Source organism: Nicotiana attenuata, unplaced genomic scaffold (assembly GCF_001879085.1).
Source record: "Nicotiana attenuata strain UT unplaced genomic scaffold, NIATTr2, whole genome shotgun sequence".
Lineage (NCBI taxonomy): Eukaryota > Viridiplantae > Streptophyta > Magnoliopsida > Solanales > Solanaceae > Nicotiana > Nicotiana attenuata.
Genome location: NW_017670368.1, coordinates 808,738 through 822,244, shown reverse-complemented (window position 1 = coordinate 822,244; position 13,507 = coordinate 808,738). Strand labels below are relative to the sequence as shown.

The following is a 13,507-nucleotide window of genomic DNA, read 5'->3' as shown; positions in this document are numbered from 1 at the left end:
AAGAAGATATGGATAGAAATATAACAACAACATTAAGAAAAATAGAAACAAAGTACATGGAAACGAATACGCACTCTCCCAATTGCATGTTTGCTTCAACAAAGTTTGAGAATGCAGTCGTAAGCTTAAAATCAACAGTCTCTGAAATGTCATTTACAAATGGAAATCTTCCTTTGATAACCTTCGAGGATCTCCCAACTGCACTAACACCAGATTTCCAGTCATTCCTATACGGCGACTGTTTTACAGTTGCGGGGCGCCTTCTCCGTGTTAAAACTGCAGGAGTAGTTTCAACGTCTGTTTGTATCTGGACAATACTTCTTGATACCGACTGATCAGGTTTAGACTTATTTACAGCACGAGTTGTCAGTTCATTTCCTGATTGATTTACATTACATCTCCCTCCTTGTGTAATGGCAGCAATTAGATCAAGTTGAGAATCAGTATATTCAAAATCAGAATCCAAGTGAAGATCACCCCCGTGTCGACATGGAGCTTAAATTAGAAAATGCTAGTGAATAAATAAATATACAAAGTTAAGAAATTTAGAAAAAAAGAATGAAAAGTTATATATAGAAGACATTACCAGAAGGCAAATTCACATTACTGCCACCAACATCCACTTGACCAACACCATCAACCCGACATGCTGAACACATAAAAGCATTATCAGCATAACTACTTAAATAAAAAATAAAAAACTATCAAGAACCTATCATTTACATACTAACTACAGAATTAGAAACATCAACGTCGTACACTGTGGAGCAGTATTAGACTCAATAACAACACCTGCTCGTGTCTGTACAGGGATTCCTGATGGCAGCGGAGCAGGACCCAACTTTTTAACATCATGAGATGACTGCTTATATGTTGCTTGTTGTGTAATGGCGGTGATTTGATCAATTGCAGATGCAGACAGTTCAAAGTTAGAATCCAAGCCAAAATCATGCTCATTTACGAAGGGGGCTGAAAAAAGTTTTTTTAAAAAAGGTTAGTCAATGCACAAATACATAGAGTTAAATAAATAAAAAAAGAATTAAAAAATTACATATACAACATTTTACCAGAACGCAAATCATCATTAACTACGCCATCACTTGCTGTGACGTTCTTCACATTGACACCAGTGGCACCTCCATCTTGACCAACCCCACCAAAACCAGATACTAAACATATAAAAGTATAAGCAAGAGTACTATTTTCAAAAAACAACAGCAAAAAAAAATTAATCAAATCTGTGATTTACATACTAGAAGGTGCTTTGGGCGTGCTATCTCCAATAACTACAGGATCATTCCCAACGTGGCCACTTTCAAACTGGTCATAATCATTATGCATCTCACGAAAGTCAGGATCATTATTCTGTTGCTTATGCTGAAAATGAGAAACTAACAATTTTAGTATTATGTATATTACAAGAATACTATGTGCACTAAAAGTAAAGAATGGAATAGTATCCTATAAGCATATATTGCATCTTTGAACAATATACTATAGCATTATATTATATAAAAGATCAATACCGCTGAATTTCCCTCTGGTTTCATTGACTGCCTACCAATAGCTGCAAGCACCTCCTCAAACTTGTTCTCTACAAAAAGCTTCAAAGCTTGTAACTCCTTCATTACCTCAGCATTGGTAGGTTGGGAATCACTTCTAGTACTTTCATGCATACTTTGTGTCTTTGGTAATTGAGTGCCAAAAACCTGAAAGCTATCAGGCTGATTGTCAGTGCACTCAACTTCAATTTCAAAGCTTAGACCACGCACGTCAAATAGTTGCTTCTCATCATCAGTTGGGGTGCTGTTCTTTAGCTGCAATTATTAAGCACACTAGTTAGAAATAGAAATGATAATAAAGTATGGAAAGATAAAAGATCCCTATTAACATATGATACCAATATAGTATACATGTATACCAACAGAGTATATCACTGAACTGGGATATAGTATACATGATACCAATATAGTATACATGTATACCAACAGAGTATATCACTGAACTGGGATATTGCTACAACTGTGACTAAACTACTGTACCAAAACATTAAGAGAGGCAATAAACTATGAGAAAATTACCTGCTCGCGTTGCAAGCTACACATTCGCAAAATAACTCGCTCATTCGGTATTTGTGCCATGACTACCCAATTCAAAATTCGTGGAAGTTTGTTTCCAAGATGATCAGCTGACCATCCAAACTTGGGCAGCATTCATACAACCAAGTCTGTAAAGCCAACGGGAAGCCACCGAGTCTATAAAAAGAAGACTTATCTTGAAACTTGTTGGAACACGAGTCAATTGTAGCTTTATAAATATCTATACCCCAGGGATAATTATTAAAATCACCGCACTCAACCAAGTCAATGTAAGACCGTGAAATAACCTTTGTCTTGAGTTGAGAAAGTAAGAAGATGTTCACAAAATAAAGAACTGCTATCTTCAACGCACCATCATCTGTTTCCCATTTCTTCTTCTTAAAACAGTCTGCTAGTTGGGCAAATGTCACGGATGCAGTCCCAACATATTTTGAAATCAACCTTTCTCTGCTATGCTCTCTATACTTGTATCACCCTTACATTTCAACCCAGTAACAAGTGCAAATTCACCCAAGCCAAAGTGCAACCTAGAATCATTCACTACAAACCGCATCTCATTTTTCACCTCATGATGTACTTCTCTAATAAGCAAATGGTGCATAACCCGAATCTGCACAATAACTGGTGGCAGATCCAAAAAATAGCCAAAGCATGTTTTCTTAAACAGTCGAAGTTGCCTCTTTGATAAATTCGTTTTCAATTGATGAATAACATGACAGTTGGTATCCCAATCAACCTTTGGTTTATAATCTAAGTCCATAGGTACAAGAAAATCCCAACACTACAAAACATGTTCATATAAAATAATTTCAGAAATAGAATTCACTTAAAATGCAACTAAACCAACTAAAAATATTACAACTACCATACGATACCAACACGACATATAACTATACCAGCAGGGTATACAATTCTACTGACTAATTTCCGGCAACTACAAATGACTATACTACTATTACATAATAGATAGGAATAAAGAGAAAAAGCAAAAAGGAATGCAGCTATAAAGTATTTTCAAGATATTGTACGATACTACTATTATTAAAGGAAAAACAAATAGCGAAGACAGCTAAAAAAGGATCCAGAAGCATATGATATTATATAGCTATACTAACAGGGTATATAGTTGTACGGGGTTATTCCAACAACTGTCTATAACTATAAAAACTATCACATAACACACATACACTATGTCTATAGGCACAAGACATCTATGGGAAACATCATGCGTGTCATTGCCACTGCAACAAAACACCAGTTACGCAACAATCGGATAAAGAAGATAAATGCAGGGAGATAAGAGTGCAAAGAATGAACACCATCAAACAGGTTTTTCGCATCCACCAGCACATGTCCAAAAGGTTAGAACTATCGTTTAAATGAATTCTGTGTCCAATAGTCTTGAACATGGAGACAGGAAATTTTACTTATAAAGAAACAAAAGAAAAATAGTGTGGGAACAATTTGCAGCAATACCAAGTGACCATCAATGCATAAACATACTTTAAGTTGTTTCATTTGAAGATGCATATTCAATATTACTAGGGAGGGAAAGCCAAAAGAAACTTTGTTATTACATCTACAGTATCCGGAAACTATTCTATCAAATACATATTTTAGAGGATAGTAGCAAAATACTTTTCATCTTGCATATTCTTGAGATTAATAAGGAAGTAAAAGAATAGCATAAAGTCACATCAAATTGAACTACAAGATAGCTAATATTCGACAAGGAACTTATGCTACAGTACCAGCGCTTCTCGCCCATTGACCCCCTTCCACACAATGCTACCTATAAGAAAAAGCTCATTCTGCACTCCTAACTTACACGGTCCATTTCCTTCCATGCTTCTCTCCACCACTGTCAACTGGCTAAATACTAAATCATGTACAAAACCATCTAATGCAAAGNCACCATCTAACGCGCACAAATGCTTCCGACCCTATAGAGAAAAACAACAACCCATAGACATTGATTCATAAAAAGTACAAAGGAAAACACAAAAAATCCTATGATTTTGAAAATCCACTTTCACTAAAATGTACTTTCAGAAGCAAAAAAATTTCACCCAGAGCAAAAAATGTCACCCAAAATTAGGTACTAGACGAAGAGATAGAACAGAATCGGAAGAAAAAATTTAAAACTCGAATGTGTTTCAATTTTGCATTCTCATCGGTTGGCTATGGAGATTTGGAAACTGTACTCTACTCTACTTGTTAACTGTTAAAGATCGAAGAAAAGCGTGGGAAGCTTGGGACGGGTGAAATAGATGGGCTGGATCGAAGATAAGGAAGAGATGGGTAGATTGGGCCGCGTGAAATATGGGGGCCGGGTAAATAAATTGGGCCGACTGGGTAGGCAGAGTAAATAGTTTGGGCATGGGTATTAAAAGGTAAATAGTTTGAGCTTAATAGGTATAAAGTGAGATTTTCTCATTTTTTTGGCTACTATAGTAAAGTTGCTGTTATAAAGCACATATATTACAATCAGACCTCTCTATAGCATCTCTATATAACAACCATTCACTATAAAAACCAAGTTTTTCTCCGAACCGATTTTTATGTTATATTTTAATATGTGCTTTATAACAGCACTTTACTATAGCATCCAAAAAATATTGGAACAAATGAGGTTGTTATAGAGAGGTTTGACTTTATAACATAACATAAAAATTTTAGTTTCGAAAAAACTTGGCTTTTATAGTGAATGGTTGTTATATAGAGATATTGTTATACATAGGACTGACTGTATACCTGTAACCTTTTAACCGTTGAACAATTGACCGTTGAACAATTGTTGACTATTTCAATGTGGGATCTCTACTGTAATAAAAGGAAAGAGGAATCACACAATCTTAATTGAATCATTAGTTAGTTTGTATGTAGGCATTTCTTAGTAGTGTTCGGGTTAGGTTATGATGATGAAATGAAAATGTGTAGAGTAATCCATTTAGTTGAGGTTATGATTCTTGTGGTGTTACATTGTACAACTTTTTCTGCTTCTGGATTTGTTATACATGTACTCGCAGAGAAATTCAGTTATTTTTGCTGTTGGGCATGTGGTGAGCAAAAGCTTTGAACTCCAAACTCTCCAAAATATTGACATTATTGAATTAATTCACAAATTATTTAGGACAGCCAAATATAAGTATTTATTTATGAAGTTACAGTGTAGATGATTATCAAAATCTACACCTTGGTCCCTGAATATTAGTACAAAGCGAGTTTAGCTGTTACGANTGTTAACACTCGACCTTTTCCCGCATGTTGGATATTTTCCCCCTATTCATGTTCCCTGAGGGTACGATTGGGATTTCATATGGTACAACTACCTTAAGCGATTGATAGGGATTTTTTTAGATTATTTCGAATGGATGTCACGTGAGAAGCGCGTGCTTCTCTGTTTAAATATACAGCTCAGTGATGATCGTGTCCAGTACGAGGATTAAATATACAGCTCGGATTGTCTTTTTAACATAACTAGTCTTAGGGTACGCGCTTTGCACGTGTTCCTCGTGTAATAAATAAATTATTTTTAAGAAATCACATAAGTAGTATTAAACGATGTGTTTGAGTTGTAAAATTAAAATAAAAAGTATAACATTGTAAATATATATTCATAGACTCTATTTAGCTAGCTCTATAAAGGATAAAATCTTGAACACATGAAAGTCCTCAGTGTTTTATAGGAATACCTTGTGAAAATTATGAAAACCAAATAATTCCAAAATATACTTTTATCGTGATGATTTGTTAGATAATACAAATTGATTAATTAAATCTCTTGGTCTTTTATAGATATAAGAATGATGAGGTTGGCCTATAGCTCCTAAAAAAATTAATAAGAGTGACAATATAAATTCTAAAAATATCTTAATGTTGAGTTAATATTTTATAACAAATAACTTAATGTAGAAAAAATATAGGGGTATGTTATTTTGGAATATTTACGAAAAAGAAAAAAAATTAATGGCAACTCATTTGTAATACATGTTATATATTTTTCTCCCGCATTATTGTAAATTTTGGCCTTTAAAATCTTCATACTGTACACTTTTAGATGGTCAAAATGAATTAAAGTTATAGATAGTTAAAACATGGACTACACTTTTATAATAAAAGTAATATTTTTAAAAAACTAATTATATAAATCACGTACATAATATTTAACTTGGAAGAAATGTTTATGGAACTTTTGCTTTATCAAGTATATGTGTGTGCCTAATTGTATGCCTACATACAATAAGCAAATATATCATACGAATTGTTTGATTTATATAAGGTAAAATTTTAATAGATTTTAAAGTTCTAAATATTAGCATTTCCTACCTAATTTAATAAGACAAGATTTAATAACCAAAATTCTAATTGATTTTTGAAGTCTTAAATATTAAGAAATTAGTTTAAATTACAATTTTAGCCGTTGTGAAAATTTTAAGGGATAAAAAAGAAGAATCAAATTTCCCTAAGGAATTCATGCTTTTAATATAGTATGCGTGTGTGTGTGTGTCTATATATATATATAAATATAAATATATATATATAGAATAATTTACCACATTGGAAAAATATTATAAGAAAAAGATTCAGCGGCAAGTATGGTAAACGAATGCTACAGCTAAAGTGAATTTTCAAGCTAAGTGATTTTGGCCAATAATTTAACGTAGATTTATGATAATTCGCCTATTCTATTCCTTTCATAAATATTAGAAAAAATATAGTTATAGTTGTGTCATAATTAATGTAATGATTTATATAAGGTAAAATTTTAATTAATTTTAAGTTATTTTCTACGGAATTCAAATATGGAAAGATATAATAAATAAAATTTTATTTGATTTAGAAGTCCTAAATATAGGAAGATAAATAAATTACTATTTTGTCTAGTATAAAATATATTTTTAAAGGATAAAAAAGGCGAACGACATTTCGCTAAGGGCCTTCGTGCCTTTAATATAGTATAGATATAGATATAAATGACTAATAGCAGAGACAATTAAATTAGTCATTTTTCCATCTTTTGACGAATAGCAGGTCTATGAACTTTGATTTGCAAGTGACAATATTTGACCCATTATCCATTATCGTTTCATTACCTTTAGGTGTTATTTGGCAATTCATAATATGGAATATGGTAATTAAATTTTATAAGATCAATATAAATCGAATGAAATTTCCTGATTCAGTTATGCTGGTAAATTGGTGTGTATTTTGAACTAAAGCAATATGCAAGGTAATAATTGCTCGAAAAAAAACCCATATTTCATTAGATTATAAAAATTTAATTAATTAAAATAACACAAGCCGACCTTAGCTCAGTTGGTAGAGCGGAGGACTGTAGTGTGTTTGCTGAAATCCTTAGGTCGCTGGTTCGAATCCGGCAGGTCGGATTTCTTTTGTTATTTTTTTTCCTCTTCTTCTTTCTTTTTTCCTTTATTTTGTGTTGCGTTTATTTCTCCCCTTGGGACGACGCCGTTTCTTAATAAAAACCAATATGGTAAACGGTTGGTATTCCTTATCTTCTATATTATTATTATTATTATTATTATTATTATTATTATTATTATTATTATTATTATTATTATTATTATCTATCTATCTATATCTATATCTATATCTATATTTATCTATCTATCTATTCTATATTATTATAAAAGCACGAATAATTTATGCTAAATATTGAACGACTAAAATATCCTTGAAATATTGATAGACTTTTATGCCCTTAAATATTTGTGTAATTTAAGGATACTAGTATCTATGAACGTGTGTTGCACGTTAATAATGACATGTGGTGATTAAAATATTATTTATATGAAGGACAATAAAATTTAATTAATGAGAGAAATTTTATGTACAACAATGCAACAATCATCTAAATGCCGAAAAATATTATTACATTAGCTGTTTTCGAGGGTCTATCAGAAACAACCTCTCTACCCCTTGGGATAGGGGTAAGGTCTGCGTACACTCTACCCTCCTCAGACCCCACTTGTGGGATTTTATTGAGTTGTCGTTGTTGTTGTCATCAAAACTTACACAAATAATCAATTTTGTCATTTTAGTTAGATAATTATATATTATAGTTTAAAAGTATTTAATGTGATGGTATCTTAACGAACACTTCTCTGAGGATAATACTTGTTTTTGTGTATGTTTCCTCCTAATGCGTTGGTTGCTCTACCTTAACCTTAATTCTTGTTGTCGATCCTGCTATCCCACTTGAAAGTGCAACATACAGTTGTTCGTGCAGGAAAACGTATTGCAGTAAATATAGTCCAATATTTAGGATGTTTGTCCTTATGCTTTATTTATAAACATAAACATACTAAAAATTATTTTCACACAAATTTAATTAATATCCAATATATCTCTAGAACTCCAGGTAATTGTTTTGATCGTTTGACAGTTAGCCATAAACACTTTATCCCATATTATCAATTTTGCTTTCCTTATAAATTTAGCATCATTTCGCTGCTTTGATATATTTGTGATGGTTATTTAAATTGTTTGAAGAGGTATATCAAATCTAAAGTAGGTGGTCTCACAATAAAATCGTTGTTGATACACCACTTGCTATTATTGCTAACAGTGTCATGCCTCTTGATATGATATTTGCAAGTAATGCATGACATAAAAATATTATTTCGATTCCGCCGGAGACATATACAAAGAATAATCTCGTTATACCAGAGTCATCGACTCTTCATAATATAGTCTTGAAAACTTGTTCTTGTTTAGGATTTAGCTTTGATTGTGCTTCCTCAGACACTTGCATAGCGTTTTGATTCTTAATAATACACTAACCTTTTTTATTTTGTGTTCTAATGCTCTTTTTTATGGAATAAATTTATGTACCTTAAGATTTATTTTTTTAACTTGAATAAGAATTTTACTCATATGATGAATTTAAAAAATAACTGAATTGGATTCTCCTGCTAAATAATTAATTTAAAGTTTTAATTATATGATTTTAACATAAAAAATAATTTATTCTATGTTGATTCAGATCTTAATATTAGTTCGTCTCTTATTTTGAATATTTAATCTTAATTATAATTTTATCTGCCATAAATTTTATTTTCAAAGAGTAAAAGATTGATATGATATATCACTTTTAGATCTTTATGTTAGTAGAATCATTCGTGGTATTCACTCTTACCAACTATTTTTTTCTCTTTCTCACACATATATATTCTTAAATATTTTCTTAGTTGTTGTTTAATAAGTGGGTATTTTTCAATATTACACGAAAAATTGATTAAAAATATTATTTGAGTAGGAAATAGTTCAAATATAATATAAAAATATATTATTGTGGGGGTATTTTTTTTTCTCAATTTCAACTCTTTATGTATTTCATTTAATATTACTTTTATTTTTCTTCGTATTGGACATTATCTAGTGGTAATGTATTATCAATACGGAGGATTCTTATAAAATTAATTTTATTAAACCTTCCTACATATTTTTAATAGAATTTTTTTATTACTTTTAAAATCTTAAATATAAAAAATTAGCATAGAATGTATTGTAGTCTAAAAATAGGTTATTGTGAGTTCTTCCGTTTTAATGTTTTAGGGCTATTTTGATATATTAATATTGTATTTATGCTTTTATAATAATATATATTTGGACAATATACTACATTCTCAAATTAAATTATTAATAAGACATTATAATACGTTTTCAAACAAAATTGATAATAGAATTTTTTAAGAAGTATATTCTAAAAGTAATAGGATTACCTGACTAAAACTAATTATACCAATAGGATTCATGTAGGATTCCTAACTTGTAGTATTATGTCCTAAAACTAATAGGATTATAAGGCTAATATCTAAAATTTCGGTTATGTCCTTTTATTATGAGTTGTTATGCTTAATATTATAAGATTATTTTTGTAAATCGACATTATATTCATGCTTTTATAATAATATAGATAGATATAGATAATTATGAATAATTCAAGAGTAGAATTCTTTTCGATTTAAATCTCACACACGTCGATCCTACAAAGTTGATATTTGGCAGGACTCTTTCGAATTTAATTAATTGTTTGAACTGCTACCGCCGATATGCATCGTTTAGAGGACAGTAGCATGTAGCCTAATACTTCTTGGATAGACTTTTATGCCTTCTTTAAATTATTCTTATTCTTAGTATAAATTTGCAAGTTATTTTAGAAGAAAAGAATATAACAAGAGTTCTACTGAAATACTACTTCCGGATGAAATAGATTTCTTATTAGATATTAGGTTGTCCGTCAATTGGATCTTTTGGGGTAAGTTTTTTTTAAGGTTTTCTTGTATTTATTATATTTTTACTATTTTACAAAACAAATAATAATCTGATCTTTAAAGTGAGGAAAATTCATTCGTAGAGAATAGAGATGGCTTATCTTTAAAGTAAGTGTTCTTCATGAAAATTTTGCATTCATTTACATATCTTATACCAGGTTGACCCACATCTATTTGTAAGGTTTAAAAAATTATAATACCGGCAAGGTAACTTTCTAAAATTTGAAGACAATGGAAAAATTATGGGACTTTTTTGCCCTCAAGACTATAGCAATTGAATAAAGATTAAAAGATTAAATTAATCATATTGGCCAATCAATAATCAAATAACAGATAGAACTTAAAAGAATCATCTTGAACTATATTAATTTATGTTAGAAAGACTGATAATTTTAACTTAATGGTAGTGAATTATTTTCATTCGTATAGCTTGAATATTAAAATTACCTTAAAATATAATTTAAGAATTTTTAAACCCAAAGTGTAGGAAAATTACATTGGGTTCAAAGATTTTGTGCAACTTCCAGCACCAAGCTCACGTGGAAAGGCAACCTCTAAAATGTCACACATTTTTTACTATTTTTTTATACAAATCATGTGATACTCGACTTAAGATACTCGTGCAATGCACGAACATAGAGACTAGTTATTACTATATTAAAAGCACGAAAGTCCTTAGCGAAATGTCGTTCGCCTTTTTTGCCCTTTAAAAATAGATTTCACACTAGAAAAAATTGTAATTTAATTATTTTTCTAATATTTAAGAGTTTGAAATCAACTAAAATATTGACTATTAAATAAATTTCCTATTTTAACTACGTATGAGTCCTAATTTTTCACATACATTGCATCTTTAATTTATAAAAGCTTTATTATTATTTGACTAAATTTATTAATTAATTAATATTTCTAAGTTTTATACAAGAAAATAATTAATTTTTACCCAAGTCAAATCTCCTACTCTTAATAATTGTCTAACAAAGTAGAAACAAGTTAAATAAAGAAAATTTGCTTCTGCGGTGCTCATTCATTAATTGATTAACACTTCTACGTTTTATACAAGGAAATTATTTGATTTCTACGGAAGTCAAGATCTCTTGTTCTTAATAGTTGACTGATGAAGTAGAAACAAGTTATATAAAGAAAATATGTTTCTGCAAGACTCGCTATTTTGATGATTTTTTGTCAAGTTGCATTAGTTATTCATATGCTATGATCCATGTGGTATTCATAATCTATGAACTAGGAATTACTTTTGCTTAACAGATTGGGTACTAAATCCGTTACTTGCATATTTTTGTTATCAATTTATGAGATTTTTTTTTCCAATTGATCTACGTCTTTTACTTGCTTGTGGTTGCAAACACAGGTCTTTCAGTTGCTCGGCAAACCTACAGTAGAATTCACGCACCTAAGGTCAAGATACTTACAAATTAAATTTACTTGATTTTCAATCTATTTTGTAGTTTTGTTTTGTTTATTGGTACCAAAGAACATTTATAGTCTGCGGGGTATGATCTTGGATCTATTTAGGTTTCTGGTCTATATATTTTTCAGTTTTAATTCTGGATTTCATATGTATGTTTGTAGTTAATTTCTCTTGCTTATAGACATTTCTTTAGATTGAGTCTCTAACACTTCTATATTCGTTGCTGTGACGTCTCTTCAGGTACGATTCTCACTAAGTTATTTTTATGTCTACTTTTTTCAGATATTGCTATTTTATTTTTTCAGAATCTCTAATTAATGGAGAAATTTTATTTCTGTCAAGTGCCAAATTATGATATTGCTTAGACTAATAAGAACTTTGTTTGTTAAGTAAATTAGAATTCTTACATGTAAATGTCATAATGGGATACAATCTATATCGCCCACAAATTGTCTATATTCATCCCTTTCCGGGGCGAATTTTGTTGTGTCTTTTTTTCAAAATTAATTTTTATTGTACTATTTGATTTTAACAATAGACGCATCACTATGAAGAAGGTGAATTAAACCTCTTTCTTTAAATAGCATAATTCCTTCTAACTTTTAAATGTCTATAAAATATTGCTGGAGTATATATTTTTCAACGTATAAAGAAGTATGTTTATTGATCAATGATAAATTTTTATCCGATTTATTGCATAATACATTCGAACTAATCTCTTTACAATTTTAAAGAAGAAATTAACAGAGGCGCAAAAGGATTTAAAGCACATAAAGCATATATACATATCAAAAACAGAAAATAAAAAATAAAAAAAAGCTCAATATGATCAATAAATATCATGATTGCACAAATGAATAATAGAAGATGTGTACCACTCACGACGGCTGCCACGAACTACAAGAATGATTGGACAAAATAGTAAATTAAGCTACTCTCCGAATATTTAGATTCTGAAAACAATTAAAATTTTACCTTATAAAGAATATTAATTTCATTATTGATCCAAACTGAATTAAATGAACAAAATTTTGTTCCTTTTGCCTTTCAAGCTCTTGGTGCTCGAAATCTTTCACCGGCAACTTTTTGTAGTTTGCCACATTTTTTTTGGAGTTCAACTATTGTGTTCTCTCATATTCTTATTACTTTACTAATTTTTGATTTTTCTTTATTTTTTTTATTATTGAAAAGTTTAATACTATAAAAAATATTTTTATTTTCCTTCATAATTATACTTATATTTTAAAATTGGGATAAGCTAATATAAGAATCTAAAAAGGTAAATTATCTTTTTTAATGTTGAAAACAAATAGTTACCTTTTTAATTAACTAATTAGAATTCAATTCAATTGAACTATGCCCTAAGTCCTAATATTTAGGAGTTTAAAATTATTCAAGACTAAAAAAGTTTATTATAATATATTCATAAATACGATAATAATTTACGTATGACTTTCTAGATATTTTTTAATATATGAGGTGTTTGATATTAAAGATAATAAACATGAGTAATAATGTTGCATTCTCTAAAGCTACATGATATTTGGTTGGTTGCAATAATAAAAAAATATATAGAATTAATCTCTCAAAAAGTTATATATATATATATATATATATATATATATATATATATATATATATATATATATATATATATATATATATATATATATATATAT

At 29.8% G+C, this 13,507-nt stretch overlaps 1 non-coding gene across 1 annotated transcript; it reads left to right on the top strand.

The window, feature by feature from the left end:
• Window positions 1-7,403: 7,403 nt before the first annotated feature.
• Window positions 7,404-7,489, top strand: TRNAY-GUA. Its single transcript is given in 2 exon segments — window positions 7,404-7,440; window positions 7,454-7,489. It is a non-coding gene; the product is annotated as a tRNA-Tyr (tRNA).
• Window positions 7,490-13,507: the final 6,018 nt, after the last annotated feature.